General features: G+C 59.0%; 2 long non-coding RNA genes across 3 annotated transcripts; one reads left to right on the top strand and one right to left on the bottom strand.

The window, feature by feature from the left end:
• Positions 1–2,685: 2,685 nt before the first annotated feature.
• LOC149121163 (uncharacterized) lies at positions 2,686–5,015 on the bottom strand. Its single transcript, XR_016224201.1, has 2 exons — positions 4,672–5,015; positions 2,686–3,679 (listed from the first exon to the last, which is right to left on the bottom strand). It is a non-coding gene; the product is annotated as an uncharacterized LOC149121163 (long non-coding RNA).
• Positions 5,016–13,083: 8,068 nt separating this feature from the next.
• Positions 13,084–18,498, top strand: LOC108178550 (uncharacterized). Of its 2 annotated transcripts, XR_001795289.4 has the most exons (3): positions 13,119–13,289; positions 16,457–16,753; positions 18,271–18,498. It is a non-coding gene; the product is annotated as an uncharacterized LOC108178550 (long non-coding RNA). The 2 variants fall into 2 exon arrangements; XR_016224200.1 differs by lacking the exon at positions 16,457–16,753 and having other exon boundaries at positions 13,084–13,289.
• Positions 18,499–23,704: the final 5,206 nt, after the last annotated feature.

Consider the following 23,704-nt stretch of genomic DNA (forward strand, 5'->3'; position numbering starts at 1 on the left):
GCTGCCCCCACCCCCATCCCAGTCGTTCTGTCTGTCCAGGCTGCCCTCACGGCCTCCATGGCCTGGGGGCCCTGCCCAGCCTCAGGGCCCAGTCCTACCTGGAATGCCTCCCCACCCCGACCTCTCTTACCCGGTCAACCCTTACTCATCTTTCAAAGCTAGTTCAATGTCACCAGCTCCAGGAAACCTTTTTGGACCCCACCCAGCCTAGATTACAGACTCTTCAGCTCGGCGCACACATTAGCTGTGCATGACTCCCTCGTGGCGCTTACCACATTATTTCGTAATTACCTGCTTTGTGTCTGGCTTCTCCATTAAACTGTTAGTTTATTGGGGGCAGAGACCATGCTTCTTCATTACTGCGCCCCTCTATGGGCAAATGCCTGGCACAGAGCGACCCCCCCTTTCGATACTATGGCTTTGTAACAAGTTAGCACACTGAGGATTGGCAGGGCAGTGGTCCGGTGGAGGAAGACTGAGGCTCCGAAGCCACGGCCCCGTCTTCTCAGCCCACCGCTGGCGCAGGTGCAAGGTCCTCCCCACTCCCCACCTGCTGCTCCATAATCCCCTCGTGCTTTATCCATTTGTTTATTATTTTTTTATTTGAAGGGGGAGAGAGAGAGAGAGAGAGAGAAACATCAGATATTCCACCCACCGGTTAACTACCTCCCAAATGCCTACAACAGCCAGGGCTGGGTCAAGCTGAAGCCAGGAGTCAGGGGCCAGGAACCAGGAACCAGGAATTCAATTCAGGTTTCCTTTGTGGGTGACAGGAAGCCAAGGACTTGAGCTGTCACAGACTGCCTCCAGGATGCGCACCAGCAGGAAGCTGACTAGGAAGCAGAGGCGGGGCTTGAACCCAGGCACAGAGACAGGTAGCCCAAGTGGCAGCTTAAGGCACTGTGACAGATGCCTGCTTCCTTCCTTGCTTTCTGACAAGGCAGAGCCCCGCCCCGGTCACTTCCCTTGTGCCCCACTCATGGGCTTCTACACACCCCTACCTGCAGGTGCGTCTCCGGGACAGAAAGAGCTTAGGGACAGGTGCATCTCAGAGAGAAAGAGCTTTGTCGGGGAGACCTGGTGTGTGTTGTCTTTGAGTTCACACTGCTGGTGTCGCTGCTGTCCTACCACGAGCTCTTTCCCCTTAATTCTATGCCTGGGACATCTTCCTCTTCTTCATCCCCACCCACTTTTTTTTTTTTTTAACACTCCTCTATAATGCGACTGCTCCAGGGACCGTGCACAATGCTAATCATTTTGGTAGCTTCCACTTTTGTACAATCTCACGATCTTGCAAGGGCCATCCGTACTGAGCCTGCGAAACCGAACCGGTTGCAGTTCCAACCCGGACTGCAAATTGCAAGCTGTGTGGCCACCTCCCCGAGAACTGCTGTGCTGAGCAGGGCTAACAATAGCCCCGCTGAGCAGGCCCAGCCGGGGCCGGGGGCCGCCGCTTATCAGAGCTGGGCTCCGGCGCCGCCGCTTACGTAACCGGGCGGCTCAAACCCCTGTGCTGGTCGATGGAACCCAAATTAAAAGAGGAAATTACTCTCCTGATGCTCACCTCGCCTAATCCCCATCTGTCTCTCCCCTGGCCTCCCGCACGCGCCGAGCGCTCGCATCCAAAGGTCTGGAGCGCGTTCCAGATTTCTAATCTCGTTCGCTTATGCAACCAAAAATACGCCGGCCGCGTTTCCTGGGGGTGACGAAGTCTGTATTCTGGGCTCCGAGCGCACTAAAAACGGCAGCGCAGGGGCCCCGCGCCGCTCGCGCGCGCACCACGCGCCGGCTTTTTTTGGTTCTCCCCGGGCGCGGGGGCCGCGGGCAGAGCCACCACGGCCGCGCTGGGTCCGCCCTGAGCCGAGCGGGGCCCGCGAAGCCTCACGGGGGCGCAGGCCCCAGGGCCGGCTCAGCACCTCTGCCTCCTACCCCCGGGTCTGTGCTGCTCTGATCCCTGTGTGCCGGGCGCAGGAGTCCACTTTTCACGCGCGTGTCCCGCAGAGATCTGCTGAAAGCGGTTTCTCATCGCCTTGTGTATCCTGGAATAGCCAGAGACGGGACCCCTCGCGCCCGTCAGCGGGGAGTGAAGGTCCGAATGGCAGGGCTGTGGAACCTTAACAAAAATGTGGTAGCTGGATAAGATGCTTAAATTTCTTCTTAGAAAATGCAAGTCATAGAAAGATACAGAGTGGTTTCATTTGTGTTTCTTTCTTTTTCTTTTTTTTAATTGAAAGGCAGAGTAGTTGGTGGGAGGGGGAGAGAGAGAGAGAGAGAGAGAGAGAGAGAGAGATCTTCCATCCTCTGGTTCACTCCCCAGATGGCCTCAAGGGCCAGCAGGGGCTGAGCCAAGCTGAAGCCCGGAGCCAGGAGCTTCCTCTGCTCTCCTACGTGGGTGCAGGGGCCCAAGCACTTGGGCATCCTCTGCTGCTTTCTCAGGTGCATTAGCAGGGAGCTGGATCGCAAGTGGAGCAGCCGGGACTGGACCCAGAGCCCATATGGGATGCCGGCGCTGCAAGCCAGTGCTTTAACTCGCCGCACCACAGTGCCGGCCCCCATTACGTTTCTTAAGGTCGGTGAACAGTTAACTGGGTTACCTCTGGGTGGGGCCAGAGCGGGGTGTGGGCTCACACAGGAAGAGACTTTTTTTTATTCTACTTTTATATTATGTGAATGGTACAAAGGGACTGTGTCTCTATATTACTTTCATGATTTAATTTTTTATTTGTGTTCACGGTATGTGGAAGTCAGAGAGACACAAAGACAGGGATAGAGGGACAGAGAGAGGGAGCTTCCATCTGCTGGCTCAGTCCCCGAATGTCCACAACAGCTGGGGCTGGGCCAGGCTGAAGCCAGGGGCCTGGCACTCCACCCTGGTCTCCTGTGTGGGTGGCAGGCACCCAAGTCCTTGAGCCAGGATGTGCACCAGTGGGGAGCTGGGAGGAGAAGGCACTCCAGTGTGGGATGTGCGCAGCACACACGGTGCCTTTAACCAGCGCACCAAACACCAGTCCCTACTTGTGCCTAATTTTGAAGATTTGCTTCTAATGTTATGGGAGGCGGGGGAGCAGGGAGTCCCCTGGCTGTGGTGGGGTCAGGAGGGGAACTGCACCCCCCACTTCTGCCCTACCAGGGGCTTCTAGGTGTCTGATCACTGTGTTTTGAAGTCTTTTGAATTTCAGGAGAACGTGGCAAGACTGGGGGGTTGGGCTAGGTCTGCAGGGTTCACTCGGACACCAAGGGTCCCCCTTACCCACATGGAGGGACAGTCTCTGCAGGAGGTGCCTTGCCACGCGGCCAGCTCTGAGGCCAGGAGGCTCAGCAGGAGGTGTCAGCCACACCTGGAGAAGTGTCCTCTGACGTCTCTCCGGGCAAGGGCTACAGCTCCCCGTGGGTGCCCGATGAGTAGGACCAGGATGTCTTCCCCCTCCTGTGGGCCCTGCCCACCTGCACAGCACAGTCACTGGTGCCAGAGCAGCAGCAGGGGGCAGCCCGCCCCCAGGGGACATGGCCTGCAGCACATGCCGGTCTGCCGCCGTCCCCACTGAGGATCCCTGATGTCACCCAGGTGTGGTCATCACAGATCAGTGTCCACGATGCAGTCATCTCCGGAATCCCGTGTGGAACCAAAGGCACAGGACTGCTGGCACCTTTCCCGTGCTCAGGTGCACAGCGACTCTCCCTGCAGGTGTTTCAAGCACAGCTTTTACCAAAAAGGGGTCGGCCCGGAAGCTCTTTGCTTCCAGAACGTCCGAGGGGCTGGGGAGCCATGGAGAGCTAGGGAAGGTGGGAGACGGCACCGTGGGGGAAAAAGACCGGGATGCAGGAGTGAGCGCAAGGTGTGAGAAAAGGAGAGGCCCCCTCACCTGCAAGAGATTAGCAGAGCAAAACAAACCACAGTCCTGCCAACAAGAGAGTGTGCAGGTGGCCTGGGCGGTGGCGGAAGGGGAGGGAGGGCATGGCTGGCCAAGCAGGTGTGTGGGGCCAACACTTCTCTCAGAGCTTGGTTCCTGGGCACAGCTGTGCCTTCCCCTAGGCACGCAGCATAGGGATGAGCACAGGACACACAGGAGCGCAGAGCGTGCACACACCTCTCCCCTTGGGAGCACTTACGTAGAAGCAGCTCAGTGTGCGCGTGCGCATGCACACACACACACACACACCCTGGTGCACACCCACACAAGTACCCGGGAGCTCACAGCCAAGAAGGCAAGCACACAAAACCCACCCAAGAACAGATGGAGGCACACGTGTGCACACACACGAGCACACACTACACGCCCGCGCACTCAGACGCACGTACACACACACACACACACGCTCAAGCGCAGCACCCGTGAAGGCCACAGTGGCTTCCGCGCCTGCTCGGGCCGTGGGGCCGGTGGGGGTGGGGATGAACTTGCTGTTCACAGAAAGGACTCAAACACGCTCAGCGCGCGGCTCACCCAGAAGGCATGCGTCCTTCGAATCTCGTTATCTCCGGCACTCATGTTTCTAGCAGAGCCTGGGGGAGGGCCTTAGCACTGCTCCCCCCAAGGAGGACAAGTGGCTGGATTTTGAAGCAGGTGGCATGCGGGACACAAGGAGACCCCTTGCTTCTCCCCCATCCCCAACCCCGTCATGGTGTTTCCTGCCCCCAACATACAGAGCCCCCCAGAGCTGCCCAGTTCCTACCAGGAAACTAGCTGGCCGGGCAGCTGGTCTCCCAGCCCCCAGCCTCCAAACCGTCCCCCAGGTTAGCTCTCCACGGTGTTCCGGGCCGTGACCACGGGTCCTGTGGCTGAGCCATGGCCAACTGTGGGAGGTCTCTCTGCGGCTGGGCCACCCCCAGCTGCGTGCAAGGAAGGTGCTCCCCACTGGGTCTGAGCTGGCCTGAGGTCTGGGCACGTGTCCTGGCCTCTGGCGGGTCGAGGACAAGCTGGTGGATTGCGAAAGCTATTTAATCCCTGACGCACCGGGTTCACCGAGAAGCAGGACCTGCTGCCCACGGAGCTGATGTCAGAGGGCGGGAGCGGCCTCGGCCGGGCCTGGCGCCGCTCCAGCTGTTCTGCCCACGTGGCGGCAAGGCGGAGCCGGCAGAGAGAAGCAGGCACCCCAAAGCCTTCTCCTCTTAACTCAAGCATTTGCTGGGCCTGCAGACATCAGCACGGCCTAGCAGATGACGTTGTAAAGGAATAACACGGAAAAATAATCAGGCTCTATTATGTGAAGGGAGCAGATAACATTATAATCTTGTGTTTATTTTAAAATGATAATAAATGTATCTCGGCCTAGGGAAAAACTGGAAAAACTAATAGTGACTATCTTTAGAAATTTATCATTGAACAAATATTTATTAAGCACCTACTATCTGTAGACTGTTCTAGGTGCTGGGGCTAGAGTGCTGAAGAGACAGAAACTTTTAGGGAGCTTACGTTCTAGAGAGTTAGGAGATCACCGACAAAGCACACGGGTTTGATGCGTGGAAGTCAGATAGAAACACGCGCACTGGGAAAAGGGAGGTGGTGGGTTGCTCAACGTCGCGACTTTGAACTGAGTTTAATATTGTAGGTACTTTAGACTTCCGGAAAAATTAAGAAGACAGCAGTAGATCGAGTGCCCCCAGATCCCTCCCTCAACATCTGGTTGCCGCTGCTGCCGATAGCTTTAGCGCGCCACCGGTGTCTCCATGAAAGAAGCCAGTCCTGACCCATTCCAACCACTGAACGCCGTGGCTGACACGTTTCCTTCTTCCGGTCTGCGACCCTACCCAGGACACCCCATTCTGGCTCGTGCTCTCGTCCTCCGAGGCTGCTCTCGCAGTGGTAGCTTCCCAGACGACCCTCGTTTTGGGTGACCCTGGCACTTGTGAGGGGTGCTGGCTGCACGTGGCGTGGGACGCAGCCCCAGGGGCATTCGCCTCACGCTTTTCTCAGGAGACTGGAGTCACGGGCTTCTGGGAGACACATCACCAAGGTCAAGTGCCATTTCCAGCGAGGCCGGGGTCTGTCGATGCTGGCGCTGCTCACCTGTCTGCTGTAGCAGGGGCCGCGTCCTCCCTCCCCTGCCCTGTGGCACCCACATGCCGCTCTTGTGTGTGGGTTTTTTTTTTGTTTGTTTGTTTGTTTTTACAGGTAGAGTTAGTGAGAGAGAGAGAAAAGTCTTCTTTCCATTGGTTCGCTCCCCAAATGGCCGCTACGGCTGGCGCTGCGCCGATCTGAAGCCAGGAGCCAGGTGCTTCTTCCTGGTCTCCCATGCAGGTGGGATGCTGGTGCCGCAGGCGGAGGATTAACCATGTGAGCCACGGCGCCGGCCCCCACACTCTGCTCTTAAGGAGTGGCAGTTAGGCCCACTCCCATTTTAGGAATTGCATGGACCTCTCCCGTACCAGATAGAAACTATCTTCTCCCCTACTTCTTAATTCGATCACTTATTTATAATGGACTCATAGATATTTGCTTTATAATTGGCTATCACCCAATCATACTTCATCCCATTACTTAACTGCTCCAGCTTTTGCTGTTGGAAGATCTCTCAGTTGGTGCCTGGGTCCCTGTGACATGCCACCATCAATCCAGTTCTCTCTCTTTCTCTCTCTCTTTCTAAGATTATTTATTTGAAAGGCTGAGCTACAGAGACATAGAGGCAGAGAAAGAGAGAGAGGTCTTCCATCCGCTCTTTCACTTCCCAGATGGCTGCAACAGCCAGAGCTGCACCAATCTGAAGCCAGGAGCCAGGAGCTTCTTCTGGGTCTCCCATGTAGGTGCAGGGGCCCAAGGACCTGGGCCATCTTCTGCTTTCTCAGGCCACAGCAGAAAGCTGGATCGGAAGTGGAGCAGCCAGGACTTGAACCAGCGCCCATATGGCACTGTAGGCGGCAGCTTTACCCGCTACACCACAGCACTGCCCCCCCACCCCGGTTCTTTTAAGCCCTTGCTTACTTTCAGCTCCAGGCTCATCTTGTACATTTCCTGCCTCAGTCCTAGAATTTACTGTTTCTCCAAGGACCCTTGTATTGTTTTATTGGGAAAATAGTAGAGACCAAGGTCTCTACGTGGGTGTGATCTTTACTTGTCAATTCAGGGTGAGTGGAGGAATATTGAGTGAAGTCCTAAAGAAGGCAAGGAGGTGGGGGAGCTGGAGGAGAGGAGGAAACATGTGCAAAGGCCCTGAGGCAGGCACACATGTTGCGTGATTGAGGCCCAAGGAGGCCCTGTGCAGCTGGAGCCAGGCCAGCGGCACTAGGAGCCCACGTGGGAGAGGCACAGGAGATCCAGGTGCCAGAGAGGCCATCTGATTCGGGCTTTTCTGCAGATGGGCAGGGGAAGCAGGCAGGTAATCGGATCTGACTCTCCTGGGAATACAGCCACTTGGGCTCCTGTGCTGGGGACATTGTCGGGGGCAAGGGCAGTCACTACAGTCAGAATCCAGGGAGCACCTGCCCTGGCTTAGATGAGGTGGGCGGCAGTGGGAGGCGGGCGAGGGGCTTACGCAGGAGCGTCCAGACTGGAGACGGGGCGGGGCGGGGTGAACAGGGATAGGATGATGCTGAGGTTGCTACCTACTCATCTGACCTGCAGCAGTCTGGAGGAGCCAGGGGGTGAGGGTGGGCTGGGTGTGTGAGACAAGAGCCGCCCTTCCAGCCCAGCCCTGAGCGCCTGGCACCACCGTCGTGAGGCAATGGGCGTGGACCTGTGTCTGCTGAGGCCCTGTAGCCTGACTCCTCCACAGGACCCAGGAGCCGGCCCTCAACTCCGAGGGACACCTGGCTCCACATCCTGAGCCCCCAGGAGCCCTTGGCTTTGCCTTGTACTTGTACAGTGCCGAGACCGACCACAAACCCCAGCAAGGCCCCAGACGAGGGCGGGGCTTTCTCTGCAGCCCTCTGCTGCCTGCCGTGGGACCTGGGGGTCACGTCTTCTGTTTCCTCAGCTGCCAGCGCCTGGGTCCTGGCCACAGCATGAGGTCACTGGGCTCCTGAAACAGGACAGGTGGAGAGGAGAGGAAAGGGGGCAGAGAAGGGGAGAAGGGAGCGGGGTGGGAGAGGAGGGGCTGGGCAATGGGGAGGAGGAGGAGGGACTGGCCCCGGGTTTCACAGCTTGGTGGCCAGCACCCACCAGAGCCCTTTCTGCCATCAGCCACTTCAGGTCCAGGCTCCACCCTCGCACTGCCCTGGAGTGGCAGGTTGCACCGTCTCCTCCCTGGTCCGGGCCACACCCTTCTCAATTGAGCCCCTCCCACCTGCCCCTCCCAGCCTGTTCTCAGAGCAGCAGGAGTGACCCCTCAAACACAGACATGACCAGGCTCACCTCCAGGAACGAACCGGCTCACCTCAGCCCTGCCACTTTTTCCCCCACTGACTGGTCCGCACTCCAGTCTTCCCACAGGGGTCTGCCCCGGGGCCTTTGCACTGGCTCACAAGTCCCCTCCTCAGAGAGGCCTGCCCTGCCAGTCTATCTGAAACACTCCCACACACCAGGGGCATCCACAAGCCCCTGGCCCGGCCGCTGCCTTTTTCTGACACTGCTTCCTCCTGCAGAGCAAAGTCTTGCCCACGAGAACCGCGCTACAGGAGGACCAGGCCTTTGCTTTGTCCACCAGGTAACCCTGGCACCGGGAACGCCCAGACAGCCGGTGCTGCGGCAGTACTTCCTGGATGAGCGCATGACCACCTCCCACCTCCCCAGGGCTCCCCAGGACTGGCTCGGGTCCACCCAGCTGGGCTGGCAGAAGATCTCAGACACACGGAGAACCCACCTGTGCTACAGGTGGGAAGGGAATTCACCAAAACCCAAAAGGCCCCAGCATGCCTACCCCAGTCTTATGTGAGGCAGAGACCTCATGTCAGCTCCCCCACACACTCAGAATCAACTAAGCCCAGGTCCCTCCAGGGCGCCGCGGCGCCATCTCCCCGGTCCCCCTCTGCTCCCCACCCACTGCCAGTCGTGCTCATGGACTCGGGCCCTCTGAAGTTCTCCCCAGGAACCTTTGCTGCAGGAGCCCAGTGCAATCTCGCTCACGCTCAGGCTGAAACCTGTCAGTGGCCCGCAGGGAAGAGTCCGAAGTCCGGCTGCAGCCGCCTCCTGCCTAACACCCATCCACTCCCGAGGGCCCACGCACCTGTCCTCCGAGATCCAGCCGTCGTTTGGCTTGATGGCAATCAACTGTGTACTCATCATCCTCACGTCTCACTTTGAGCTCTGGGGGTGCAGTCTGGCTGGGGGTGCAGTGGGTTAAACCACTGTTTGTGACAGTGGCTTCCCCTATTGGAGCGCCAGTTTGAGTCCTGGCGCTCCTACTTGCAATCCAGCTCCCTGCTAATGCGCCTGGGAAAGCAGCAGAAGGTGGCCCGTGTACTTAGACCCCTGCCACCCACGTGGGAGACCTGGATGGAGTTCCTGGCTCCTGGCTTCGGCTGGCCCAGACCTGGCTGTTGTGGCCATTTGGGGGAGTGAACCAGTAGATGGAAGATCTCTCTCTTGCTCTGCCCTTCAAATAAACAATTAAATCTTTTTTTAAAAATTGATTTGGTGGGGCTGGCACTGTGGCTCACTTGGTTAATCCTCCACCTGTGGCACCAGCATCCCATATGGGCGCCGGGTTCTAATCCCAGCTGCTCCTCTTCCAGTCCAGCTCTCTGCTGTGGCCCGGGAGTGCAGTGGAGGATGGCCCAAGTGCTTGGGCCCTGCACCCGCATGGGAGACCAGGAGGAAGCACCTGGCTCCTGGCTTCAGATCAGCGTAGCTCCGGCCGTAATGGCCATTTTGGGGGTAAACCAACGGAAAGAAGACCTTTCTCTCTGTCTCTCTCTCTCACTATCTAACTCTATCTGTCAAATAAATTTAAAAAATTTTTATTTGGTGCAGCCGATGCTGTGGCTCAGCAGGTTGAAGCCCTGGCCTGCAGTGTCGGTATCCCATATGGGCACCGGTTTGAGTCCCGGCTGCTCCACTTCTGACCCAGCTCCCTGCTAATGTGCCCAGGAAAGCATTGGAGGATGGTCCAAGTGCTTGGGCCCCTGCACCAGCATGGAAGACCTGGAAGAAGCTCCTGGTTCCTGATTGGCCCTGCTCCGGCTGTTGCAGCCATTTAAGGAGTGAACCACTGGATGGAAGATCTCTCTCTCTGTCTCTACTTCTCTCTGTAACTCTTTCAAATAGATAAAATAAATCTTTAAAGAAATTGATTTGGTACAAAAGATCTTTAAGTCCATGCAGTTTCTTTTTCATATTTTTCTTTAAAAAAAAGATTTATTCATTTATTTGAAAGGCAGAGTTACAGAGAAGCAGAGGCAGAGAGAGAGAGAGAGAGAGAGAGAATGAGAGAGAGAGGGTCTCCAACCACTGGTTCACTCCCCAGATGGCCACACCAGCCAGAGCAGCACCAATCTAAAGCCAGGAGCCAGGAGCTTCCTCTGGGTATCCCATGCGGATGCAGGGGCCCAAGAGCTTGGGCCATCTTCTACTCCTTTCCCAGGCCATAGCAGAGAGCTGGATTGGAAGAGGAGCAGCTGGGGACATGAACCAGCCAGCGCCCATATGGGATGCCGGTGCCACAGGTGGAGGCTTAACCTACTAGGCCACAGCGCCGGCCCTGGCATGCATGGATTTTACGATATTTTGGCAGCACCATGGTCATCTCTTTTAATTCCATTTGTCACAAACTTTTTGAAGAGCCCCTCATTATCTTCCAAAGCAGAGCAGACAGGCACCCGGGCACCCCCAGTTCCTCTCCTAGGCACACACTCAACAACAAGGTGTCCGTGGGTTCAGTACTCAGGCTCTAGAATGTTCGTGACAGCCAGGGTCTGGAGCCTGCCCCAAGCGTCCACCAACTGTCAAACAGGTGAACAGGTTACGAGAGCATCGCACAGCAGCAGGCTCCCAGCATGAGGACGGCCCGGCCCCGCCTGCCTGTGACAGCACAGACCAACCTCACCACACCCAGGTGAGCCCAGCAGAAAGCAGCGTCCCATAAGGCCTCCACCTATGCACAGGTTAGAAGCGGCCACAGGGGCTATGGGCAGGAGTCAGCGGAGAGGCTCCTTCACAGCCCCTGAGTGGAAGGGGCTAGGGGACACAGGGTACTGGTGAGGTGCTCCCTGTGGTCTGGCGCTGGCTGCACGGCCACCCTCAGCCTGTGTACGCTTGGGATGTGTGCGATCCTGTGTGTGTGCTCACCTCCAGGAAGACGTGCAGGAGATAACTGACCGCCTAGAACAGGTGAAGTCACTGCCCATTTCTGTGCTAAGGGGAGACAGAGAGGACAGGCCCCCCTTGCTGGTGCACAGCCAGGTGCCCCCTTAAGGGCATCATCAGTGGCCCCACCCCTATGCGAAGCCACAGACTGGGGCCCAGGGTAAAGTTCCGCGGCTGGCTCGGAGCCCGGCGTGGCTGCAGGCGGGCCTCCCAGCCCACAGCCAAGAGCAGGGCTGTGTCCCTGGATTACGTCCTGCGGCCCCCCTCCACCTGCCGGGCCTTGGGGGTGCCGGTGGTGCTGGGAGGGATCTCCAGCGGCCCAGCCCCGACCCTAGCAGACGGCAGGGAGGCAGGGGCCTGGTCTGACCTTGCGCACCAGCCCCCTAGGTCGCCGCGCTCCGCTCCGTCTCAGGGCTCAGGTTCCCGCAGTCAGCGGGAGGGGGCGGTAATCCACCCGAGCCCAGCGCCGGGCGGGGGCGGCGGACCGAGGTTATTTATAAGCGCCGGGCCCGCGATCCGCGGCGATTCGCCCGTCGTCTCCGCCGCCGCCCACGGCGGACAAACAGCCCTGTGTGCGCCCTGGCCGGCGCCGCTCCCGGGAGGGCCCCGCAGGAAGCAGGATGTTGACCCGGAGTCGCGGGCGGGCCACGCGGGAGCGGCGGGAGGCGGCTGCGGGTGGGGGAAGGGCAGGGGCGATCCTGTTCCCTTGCTTCCTAGGTTGCAAATGTTCTGATCTATTCTGGGCGGCCGTTTTATTGACAAGCTAGGCCTCCCTAGGCCGGGCTGCCCGAAGGGGACGCCCTCTCCCAAGCCAGGGGTGAGGAGGCCGCGCTGGGCTCCGGCGGCTTCCCCGCGACCTTGCTCCTGCCAGGTGCCGCTCAAGCCCACAGGGGCAGTGAGGGTCGCTCTGCCCACCCTGGCAGGCTGCCCGCAGCTCCTGAGGACGGCTCCTCCTCCCAGACCTCAGCTCCCCCACCCCATGGTCTGGGGGAGGCCCCCGTGGGAAGGTTGCCCATTCATTCGTTCGTTCATTCATTCCTACTACAAGTTTTGCTGGGCACCTACTAGCTGCCGGGCACCACCCCCCAAACTCCTGGTGGAGCTGCGGAGCGCCGACCATACCCAGAGCTGGGGTCCCCTGATGGAGCCCCACTGCAGGCAGTTGGTGAGATCTTGATGTGTGAGGCCCAGGAGGGGAGACTGGGGCAGGCATGGGTGCGGGGGAGGGACAGAGGCCAGGTGAGTGGGCACCAACATCCCAAGCTCCCACAGGGCAGAGGGTGGAAACCTCACCCAGCACCCAGTCTTGGGAGTCATAGTGCAGGAGGCCGTGGTCCAGGATTAGCCAGGAGCCGGCTGTGCCCAGGACCGGGAGATGAGGGTGGGGGCAATGAGGGGTGCTGTCTCCCTTTGTGCCACGCCCTCAGGCGCGTTGAAGGACTTGGGACTTCAGCTCTGTGGCGGGTTTCAGCTCTGGCTGCCTGTGGTTCTGGTCTAGACCCGTGACCCCTGCCCCTCCATGACCAGCTCAGCCTCGGGGTGTGGCCTGGGCCAGCGGCAGAGCCCCGAGTGGCCTGTGCGCCTGTGTCCCTGTGTGCGTGTCTCCAGTGTGCAGGGCCTGCTGAGGTCCGTAGGGGTGCAGGGGTTGTTGGGGGAGAGCCTCGGGGTGGGGGGAGACTGAGGAGCTAGGCAGGCCTGAGAGGAGTGCCTCTCCCTCTCCCTGCACCCCCCACGCCCACGGGGTCAGCCTGTGGCCGCCAGCCCTGACCAGTCAGTGAACTCAGGGTCTGGAAGCGTCAGCGGCTTTTCCGACCTTTTTGCCAAATGGGATGTCAGCGGGGGGAGGGGGGTGCAGGCTGGGGAAGGTGGCAATGACTTCATGACAACTGAGCAGCTGGGGACAGGGGGCGGGGAGCAGGGGCCTGGCTGGGCCAGAGACTTGCCCATTGGCCTCTGCTCAGGGCAGAGGCTGCAGCTGCACTCCGCAGGGGGTGGAGGCAGCCCCACCGCGAGGCGCCGTCTCTGCGGGTGTCCTCACATGTGACCGCAGAGAAGCCCACGGCCACCCCGTTTACAGAGGAGGCCGAGGCTCTGAGAGGCGGCCACCGAGCTGGGGTGAGTGGGAGACCTGGACTGGGAACAGGGTTCAGCGGGTTTCCTTCTGTGCCCCCCAAGGATGTGGTGGGGGCAGGGCGGCCCTTAAAGGCAGCTGCTCTGTCACACTGCGCACTGTGACAGCTACACTCCTCTCAACAGCCACCCAGGCAAACATCTTATTTGAAAGGCAGAGCAATGGGGTAGGGGTGGGGGAGCAGGGAGAGCCAGAGAGCTATCTTCCATCTGCTGGTTCGCTCCCTAAAAGCTGCAACAGCCAGGGCTGGGCCAGACTGAAGCCAGGAGCCTGGAACTCCATCCGGGTCTCCCATGTGGGTGGCAGGGGTCCAAGGACTTCCTAGGCACATTAGAGGCTGGATCGGCAGCAGAGCAGCCAGGACTCAAACCGGCGCTCACATAGAATGCCGGTGTCGCAAGTGGCAGCTTCACCCGCTGTGCCACGCACCGGCCCCAAGGGGTAACTACTTGAGGAGCCCTCCACACACACACTGCTGTACGATTCGGGGGTGGAGAGCAGGCATCAATCACCACGTGGTAGACGGAAGCCTCTTCACTGGGTGGCGGGCCCTCTGTCCAGCGCAGGCTGTCTTGGTTTTGTGGGGCGCGGCTCCCTTATGGGGCCGGAGGGCCCTGTCTCGGGTGGGTGTGAGCCTTGCCTTTGTACCCAGGAGCTGAGCTCAGCTCCGGGCCTGCTCTGTCTTTGGCCATTTACTAGTTTCCCATAATAATAGTAATCACCACCCCTGCCTCTGCGGTGGAGTTCTCAAAGCACTTTCACAAACACTCATTTAATCCCCGCACAAGCCCTGTGATGAGGACTTCATAGACCCATTTTATAGGACGAGAAACTGAAGCTTAGGGAGGGCGGTTCTGGGCTTGGCCTCCGATCACACGGCCGGGAGGCGGCCGACACGCTGGCCTCTCTGAGCCCCAGGCCCGGCACCTTGCACAGCAGCCGTCTGTCTCTGCAAAGCCGCTGGTGACCGTGTGGCTTCTCCCAGGGAGGACCTGTCCAGAGCTGGGAGCTGGGTGGGCTCCGCACCCCACCTTCCCCTCCTGCTGATACTGGGGGCATGGGAAGCAGCAGAAGTGGCTGGCACAGAAGGAAGCCGGAAGGAGAGTGTTGGGGAGGGGGCCCCGAGGCCAAGCCAGCTGCCCTTGGCACAGGGGCCAGGCTGAGCAGTGCAAGGGACCGTGGGTTCCTGGAGCACGAGGCCACGCATAGATGCCTGGAGCCAGCTGCAGCCCTGTTCTCCCCTGCCCAAGGCAAAATGATGAAAATAAGGACAGTGGAGTGGGGTCTGCTTGGAGCTAGGTGCACCAGGCCCGAGAGACGGCCCGTTCATCTGAGCTATGCATTTTCAGGCCCGTGTGGGCTCCAAGGGGCCTCTCCTTTGACATTTCCTTTTAATGCCCTTAACTCAGCAAAATAGAAAAGTGGTGACCGGGTCAGATCCTACATTGTCTTTTTGGAAAGGTTGGTCATGAGAGACAGCAGAAAGCCTGGGAACCCCTGAGCTGGCCGCTGCAGCCGCTGTTGGAGAGCTGGCGAGCAGGGGGTTGTTTGCGAATTGAGAGATGACATCTGAACAGCTGGGGACTTCTCCGGGGGCGGGGGCGGGGGCGGGGGCGGGTTGGCGGCTCATGCCCAGCTCCAGCCCCTGCGGCCCCAGAGACCAGGCATCCCCAGAAACCCGGGCAGAAGGAACATTCGAGTAACTGTCCTGGGAATTCTGAGAAGGCCTTGGGGGCCCGATCTCCAAGCCCCGCAGCCGCAGTTCCTCTCTGACCTGGAGCCAGAAGGAAATGTTCTCTAAAACCCCACCTCTCACTCCCCCAGCTTCCCCGAGGCTGGGTCCAAAATAGTGCAGGCCATTGGAGGAGAAGGCAAGTGCCCGCTGGCCGCCTGCCCCTCCAGCCTGGCCAGATAGAGAAGGACACCAGATGCCAGAGGGGCCCCGGGGCCCCGGGGCCTGGGGAGCCCCACCCCCATCCCTTCCGAGGCCCCCCCCCCACTAACCCAGGCAGCTGGGAGCCTAGCGCCCCTGGCCGGGCTGGGCGCACTTGGGGACATGTCCCAACAAGCCCAAACAGAGCAGGAGGCTGGCCCGAGAGAGCACAGGGCTTGGGCTAGGCGTCAGCCTGTGGACACCTCTCTCTGGGGGAACTCATAGCACTTTTATTATAAGTGTGACTTCCTGCAGGGCACTCTGTGAGCCAGCAGGAGCCCCAGAGAGAGGAATCACACCTGCTCGCCATTCTTCCAGCTTCTGAAGGAGACCACAGCCATAAAACTGGGGGTGTTGGGTGGGGGAAGAGAGGGGAGGGCAGGAGGCAGCTCAACCTCCAATAAACCGCGAGTCTGATCGAATCACAAATAATCAGTCCTGATCACAGGGCTGCCTCCGCCCTCCTCTCCCGGGAATTAAAAGTCAAAGGGCAGAGCTGCTGACGCAAATGTCAGGGGAGACAGCTGGGAGCCTGCTCCCCGGCTGCACCGCTCCAGGGCCCAAGGGCTTGGACTCACCGTCCCCCAGGCCAGCCCCCAGAGCCCTGGTTGTCAAGGCAATGCAGGGAAGGGGGTCCGGCTCCCTGTCCTTCCTCCTGGCTTTGAGGTCACCAGAACTTGAACCCAGGTTGGTGATTCCAGTGGGAAGGCAGGTGCCCGGGAGATGGGAGAAGCAGCCGCTGGGCCTCTGCCAAGCTCTCCCCTTCCCACTCAACAGAAGGGGAAAACCCTCTGACTCCCTTGCTAGGAGTGTCTGGCTCCCCAGATCCCACTGGGCCCCTTCCCTAGGTTCACCCTAGGCAGCCAACACCCTGGGCAGCTGCACCAAGTGCATGCATCAGTGGTGCCCCCCAGTGGTCAGTGTGGGACTTGAACTTGGGCCTTGGGCACCACCGTTGTAGATCCTGCCAGGCAGCCTCCGCCCAGGGCCCCGGGATCCTGTGGGGCCCCTGCCGTGTGAGCAGTGAGGGGATCTGATTTTGGTAAGGGGGCTGTGGCGTGGGTATCAGGTAGCTGCCGTGTTCTCCCGGCACTGTAGCTTGATCTCGGCCTGAATGTCCAGTGTCAGCGCGTCAGCTTCACTGTGTCTAAGAATGAACTCACCATCTTCCAGCCCCAAACCTGCTCCTCCTCCTGACGGCCCTGTTTCTATTAATAGCTCCGCCACCGTCCCAGTCGCCAGCTCCAGACCTCCGAGTCATCCTCAGTCCTCCCGCCTCCTCACTCAGCAGGCAACTCCTGTATCACCCTCCTGCCTACTCACTGCCCTGCCCTGCTCTGCCGGGGGGCCCCCTCTCCCAAGCCACTGCCATCCTCAACAATGCCGCCCGGCCAGAGCTGGGCACGTGATCCGCCTCCTCAGCTTGCAGGCTGTGTGACCTTGGGAAAATTACTTCAGCTCTCTGAGTCTGCTTCCTCAGCTGTCACACGAGGCTAAGGCTGCGTGAGTTAAATGGTAAGGTGTACATCGTAGACACCATAGGAAAGGCGTCCAGCCCGGCTCCTCCATCTTACAAACAGGGAAACTGAGGCCTGGCGAGTTGGACCGAGAGCTCACATCTGGCATTGGGTTCCAGGTGTCCACACCTCGCTACAGAGCCAGGGCTTTGGAAGTGCTGCTGTTTTTAGCGCCTCCCAACCCCCCCTCCCCCCAGTATCACATTCTGGAACCCAGAACAAAAGGCCACCTCCTGAGTTCATGGGCTTCAGGGGGTAGGTGCGCCTGGGTAAGGGTTGAGGTCACTCAGCCACAGCAAATATTTTCTGAGATGGGACGAGCACAGGTCACGTCCAGCCGGCTGAGTCAGGGGGGGACCCATCTGTGAGATGATGAGTGCGGCTGAGCCTGCGGCTGGCACATCTGCCTGCCTTGGGGCGAGCAGGGGTGTGGCTACAGTCAGATGCCCAGAAAGGGCGGGTGTCTCTTCCCCCATCCCCTCCACGTGACGACGACACAGGGGGCCCCAGCGGGAGGGCAGGCTGACTCAGCGGCTCACATGCAGGCCTGCTTCCCTGCGGGCAGCACTTGGCATTCCCGCCAGGAAGGAGCACCTGGAGCCCTGAGTGGCCGCCTTGTGCTGTCATCAGATTTTCAAAGGGGATGTTACCCCCCCACACCCCCACCCCATCCTCCCCCAAGGAAGCAGCAGCACAGAAAGCAGTCGTCCTGGCTTCAGCATTGGAAGATCCAGGTTCCTGGACAATCCTCAAATAGGGATGATTGTGTCCCCAGGGGACACTTAGCGTGGGGGACAGGTGGGGACACACTGGCATTTAGCGGAGAGAGGCCAAGGATGCGGCTCAGCATACATAACGCACACAACAGGTGCCACACAGAGACCGATCCCGCCCAGCTGTCAGCTGCGCCAAGATCCAGAAGCCCTGGCCTAAGACTCGGCTGCCAGGAGCCCCGGGCCCAGCTGAGCCCCAGCTCTGAGGCCGCCAGACTCCTTCCTTTGCGGAGTGGTGACAGAGCTGACCTGCTGGACCGATCTGGGTGTTCCCGCCCCATCCGGGGCAGGTCTTCTAAGCGAGTTGCATGCTCTCTGTCAACTCTTTCAACCAGGAAGAACCAGGCCCGGAAGGAGCGGGCCACCTCCTGGGCCCTCACCATGCCACCTACCCCAGCTCCCCCACCCCCACGCGCTCCACCCCACCCACCCCTTCTCCAGGCTCTCCTTAGCCTGGGCCTCAGAGCCCAGGGGTGGGGAGGGGATTTGTTGGGGAGCAGTCACATGCAGAGGAAGGGGATGGCCAAGGAAACCCTTGGAGGCGATGTCAGGACCTGGCAGGTCCTTCCACACAGCCACCGCCTGGCTCTCCTTCACCTGGCGGCCGAAGGTCAAGTGTCTCCTCTACGAAAACTGTTCCCTGGAGCTGGCGCTGTGGTGCAGCAGGCGAAGCTGCCACCTGCAGTGCCTGCATCCCATATGGGTGCTGATTTGAGTCCCCTCCGCTCTACTTCCCATCCAGCTCTCTGCTATGCCCTGGGAAAGCAGTAGAAGATGGCCCAAGTGCTTGGGCCCCTGCACCTGTGTAGGAAACCCAAAGAAGCTCCTGGCTCCTGGCTTTGGATCAGCTCAGCTCTGGCCATTGTGGCCATGTGGGGAGTGAACCAGCGGATGAAAGACCTCTCTCTCTGCCTTTGCCTCTCTGTAATTGTGCCTTTCAAATAAATCTTTTTAAAAAATTCCCTTATAAGTTAAGTCTCTGCTTTGTTCCTTGGGTCTGGTGGGTGGCCTCAGATGGGAGTCCGTCCCCCCGCCCCGCCCCACCCTGGACGCCCCCCCAAGCCCTGCCTGGTTGGCTCAGGCATCCCAAGAGTACCAGATGCTGGGGTCCCCACAGAGGGCGGTAACCAATGCATGGCCATGACGGGGGTGGGGGGATGGGAGGAGTGGGGGCTTTCTGGCACTGCTCACATGCAGGGTCTTGGGACTTCTCACACACTGCACCCTCTGGGCCCCAGCTGTCTTGGGGAAGGGGAGGCGAGCAGCTGCTTTTGCAAAGGTGGCAGTGGGGGCAGAAGACATCAGTGGGGTGAGCAGGAGAGGAAAGCCTGGGGCCCCTTCCCTGGGGGCCCCTCTCTGCCCCGCACTGGCAATTTCTTCCTGACCTGTGCTGTCTGGCCTGTACCTCGTCTTCCATAGCCGGGTCCGGCCAGCCCTGACTGCCCACCTGCTGCCAGCCCCCTCCTGCAGGGGCTCCAAAGCCAGGGAAGCAGCCTGCGCCTGCCCCAGACTACCTGCCCAGGGTGTCATCCCAGCATGCACCCGGGCCAGGCTCCTTAGGAGCTGTGCCCAAAGCTGTCTCCCTGCCCGCAGCTCCACACGGGAAACTGGGCCCCGGGGACTCCAGATGGTGGGTGGGTGGGGGGAGCTGTCTCCCTGACCTAGAGCGGGGGGCTGTGCACCAGGCATTCCCACTGCCTGAGCAGCCCTGAGTCCTTGGTGAGCACTGCTGCCAGGCGCCCCCTCCTCCAGGCTGGAGCCCCCTCCTCTGTGTGTGCCTCAGCTGGGTGGGCAACCCATGCTGGCTGTAGCTCCTCTGGGTGCCCTGACTGCAGGGAGGCGCTGGGAGGTGGCAAGGTTGCTTTATACCCCGTATCTACCCCAGCTCAGCCAGCTCCCTCAGAGTGGGGAGCACGGTTGAGCCGCCTTCCGCCCTGGGGCCACAGTCTGGGCCCTCACCTGCCCCCACCAACTTGGTGCCGCCCCCATTCCTCTCCCTCCTCCATCAAAGGGGCCCAACAGCCCTTGCAGCTAACCTTGGTGGGGTGTGTGGAACCATGAGGCAGACAGAGGGGGTAGCACCCACAAGGCTCAACCCTGTCACTTCACAACAGTGCAGGGCTGCGTGTGGAGGCAGGCAGGGAAGAGGAGACGGCCCAGGGGCACCCGTGGAGGTTGGTTCCAGGCACACAGACTCTCTGGCCCTAATCCCCACCCGCTGCCCCACCCCCCCACCCCACCCCCCGCCGCTGCTAGCAGCAGTTGTAAGACCCAGGGAGTCCACGTGGATTGGCTGGTGCTGTGACCTGCTGCGTTACATAACTCCCGCTCGTGCTCGGCCTTGGACGCAGCGGCCGCTGAAACCACTCGCCACGTGGATTCTGTGACATTTCCTTTCGCCTAGTGCAGAGGCCGCAATGGCGGCGGCGGTGGCAGCAATGCCTCTGCAGCTTCAAAGACCAGAAATTGGTGGTGTGGATGCTTTCAAAAATTCACTTTACATCGCTGGGTCAGTGTTCTCCCACCCACATCAACCCCGGCCCATCAGCAACGGACCCGGGCTCTCAGCCCTTTGGGTCCTTGGGCAATAGGCTGCATGGGTGGGGGAGCTGAGCAGAAGTGTCTTCCCCTGCCCGCAGTGAAGGAAAGGGCTGGGGAGGGGAGACCAGGCTGGGAGACCCCAGGGCAGCCTAGTAGAACCCTCTGAACCGAGTCAGGAGCTCTAGGCTTTTGCCCTCGGCTTGGTAACCGCCATCGTGGCCCCAGCTTGCTTGTCAGTAAACAGGACCAGGCTACTTTATCTCACCCTTGGCGCTGTGGCACCCTGCTTGGTCCGGCCTGGCCTGCCGTCCTGGGGTCGCAGCCCAGTGAGGATGAAGGGGAGGGATGAGGGGCTGGCAGCCTTTGAGCTCTATGCCTGGAAGGCCGGCACCTGTTAACATGGCGCCACCTTGTGTTCAAGAGGGAGCACAGCCAGATCTCTGCCTAGCCAGGCAGCTTTCCTCTTTGCTGTTGTGGGAGGGGTGGTATTGTAAACCATGGATCTTCCCTAATCAAGCTTGGCATTCCAGCCCCTCCGCTCTGCAGAACAGTTCTCGGCGGGCTCTGATGCCATCCTCAAGCAGATCTGGAGACCCCCTCCTAGGGTCAGGGAGGTACGGAGGGCAGTCCGTGATGCCGGGAACCCAGGCATCTCTTCCTCTGAACACTCCTCCCACTGATAAGAGTTCTTGATGCCTGGAGGACCAACTGGAGCATCATACGAGGCAGCGTGCACCACGTGGGGCAGGCTGCCAGAGTTCCCTCCCTGTGCCCACGGGGAGCTGGTTCAGCATGATGGCCACGAGTCCACACAGCCAAACTGCACTCTGCATGGATGGCCCACCCGACAGGGAGCCCGGGGCTTGTCCCAGCCACGCCTCTGCATGTGCAGATAAAGGAAACAGACTCAGCAGCAGGAAGGGGCTATCCCTCCGATTCGCCACACGACTCGGTTTCTGGCTCACATCATTATCACACTAGAGGAGATTTTGGAAGGCTGGGCTGTTACCTGGAGCCACAGAAACACAGCTTTAACAGGGAGTGCAGTGGTCTGCCAGCCCCTCAGTGGAGGAAGCCCAGGACTGTGTCTCAGCTAGCTGGGGCCTGCCTGGAGGCATCCATCGGTTTCTCCTCATCTCCAGACTGCTCCAGGAAGGGCAACGCTTGAGACGTCTCTAAGAGTTACGGGCCCCTCTTCTCTCTTGCTCCTTGTCCCTGGTTCCCAGCCCCAGGCAATCTCTCCAGTAGGGAATTGGGATGGCTAGGGGACGACAGCCTGCCTCCATAGACACTGCCAGCGCAAACACTGCAAATTCATGGCTGGATTTACGACTCCCAGCAACCTCTGACGCTCGCCTGGACCAAGCCAAAGGTGGAGTAGAGCAAGCTTGGTGGGGAAAGATGGCAGGAAGAGAAGTCAAGGTGCTGGCGAGGGAAGGCTCCAAGGATCCCAGACCTCGTCTGTTCTTTCTAGTGTAAGACACCACTGCTGACACTAAAGACCAGTTCCCTCTCCTTGCACGTCTCTGCACATGCCATGTCCTGCAAAAACCTCCACAGATGGAATTTTGCCTCCTTAAGAATAACGCTTTTTAACCATGCAGAAAGTGCATCCCTCCCCCACCTGCCACCATTCCACCGTTGTGCATTTGATGTCAATACTTGATTTAGTTCTCTCTGTTCACTACCTATTTATACACACTGACTTGAGTCTCACGCTTGTTATAAAGCATTACGAGCAAGTTACTGAGAAGGTGTTCCTTGATGGTCTCTAAGACATGAAGAACCACGAGAAAATAGCCTTGCCAAGCGAATACAGACTAATCGGAGATGAAACATTCCCGCTAAACTTTTAATGTAGCGCTCTGTTCAAAGTACCCTAAACTTCAATTGTCCATGAATCAAAAAGGAGAGTCCTGGGCTGAGCCCGGGTGAGCCTGCTGGCAGGTCACCAGGCGCACACTGTAACTGGCTAGGAATGAATGAAGCTCTCTGCCCTGGAAAGCAGGCATTTGTGAACCCAGCTGGGCTTCCGCAGTGCCTCTGACGCAGATGTTACCAATCGGAGGATCAGAATCACCTACCCAGGTAAATGTCTTTCCAAATACACCAGGAGAGCTCAATATTCCTGAGATGAAAGGGAGAAGCAAAAAAAAAAGTGTATTCCTCAAATAGCTCTGGGGAGATTTGGCCATGCTGCCGTCTCCTGGCCTAGTTGAGAACTGCAGCTTCCAAGTGACGTTGCCCAGAGGTGGGGTTGGCTTGCCAGCCTCTATGGTGGGGCCTGAAACAAATCTTAACTCCTTTCTGTGTGTGGGTGGAGCCACTGCTCTGCCTGCAAAGAGCTAAACTATCTGGCTTGTTTTACACAGTGCTGTTCTGATAAAATGGGAACTTTAAATAATCAAATGCCACCCACCAGCTATCTGGGCCTCATGTGGGATCTGGGCTGCCCAGGACCTGCATGGTTATCTCTGTAGACAATGAAACCAGGCCAATCAGAGCAGGGTCATGCATCCAGAGAGGGTCAGGCCTAGCATTTTTTAGGTTACTTGGTTGACACCCTCTCTCCTTTTAAAATTTATTTATTTGAAGGGGGGTGTGGAGAGAGAGAACAGAACAGAGAAAGAGAGGGACAGAGCCACAAAGACAGATCTTTTATTCACTGGTTTACTCACCAATGCCTACAATGGCCAGGGTTGGGCCCGGCTGGAGCCAGGAGACAAGAACTCAATCTAGGTTTTCCACATGGGCCACAGGGAACCAGGTACTTGAGCTACCACTGCTGCTTCCTAGGGTGCACATTAGCAGGAAGCCGGAATCAGGAGCAGAGCTGGGATTTGAACCCAGACACCCTGATACGGGATGTCGGTGGCCCAAGTGGCAGCTTAACTGCTCTTCCAAAACGCCATCCCAGCACACGAGTAACTTGGTCCAAAGATGTCAGCCCATACCCCTAACGTAAGCCACACCTCACACTTAGGACACCCACAGATGCCAGACTCTGATGCAACAGCTCCTGGGGTGCATAAGCCTTGTGCGGGATTCTGCATGCTATTTTCAAGTGATTTTCCTAGGGCCACTCTGAGTGGAGCCTGGCCAGAGCCCAGTCTACAGCCTCCTCTCCCATCATACACCATGTAGCTCTAAAGAAGTTGAGTGTGAAATGAGATTTAATTACTCAGTACCTAGGCATTCTGAGAAGCCCCTCACTAACAACCCTTTCCTGCTGAAAAATCCAATCCACGCCCGCAGCGGGGGCTTTTGCTGAGTCTGCTGTCTCCAGCCCATGGGCCAAAGGACAGTTCTTTCTGAGGCGGGACGGCAGGCTGCACTTCCGCCCTGGTCCCCTCACATAGTTAAATGAGTGAGGCTCAGAATTCATCTGTTTTCAAAACAAGGATGTGGCAGGCCCCAGAGGCCTCCGGGGAGGGCAGGGGAGCCTCCTCCAACGCACAGAATGAGGCCGCTAATGGGATTCTCTCACGCTCAGCCTCACCCAGAGGACAGCGCCACATTACTGCAACAGCTGGGGGTGCCCTGGATGTGGGCTCACACCGTGGGTCTAAAACCATCCCTCCTCTCAGTGTCTCCCAAGCCTGGGGCTCACAAGCGAGCAGGTCCCTGGCGTGGCA

This window comes from Oryctolagus cuniculus, chromosome 17 (genome assembly GCF_051225735.1).
Source record: "Oryctolagus cuniculus isolate XC-2025 breed Fujian yellow rabbit chromosome 17, ASM5122573v1, whole genome shotgun sequence".
NCBI classification, from domain to species: Eukaryota; Metazoa; Chordata; class Mammalia; order Lagomorpha; family Leporidae; genus Oryctolagus; species Oryctolagus cuniculus.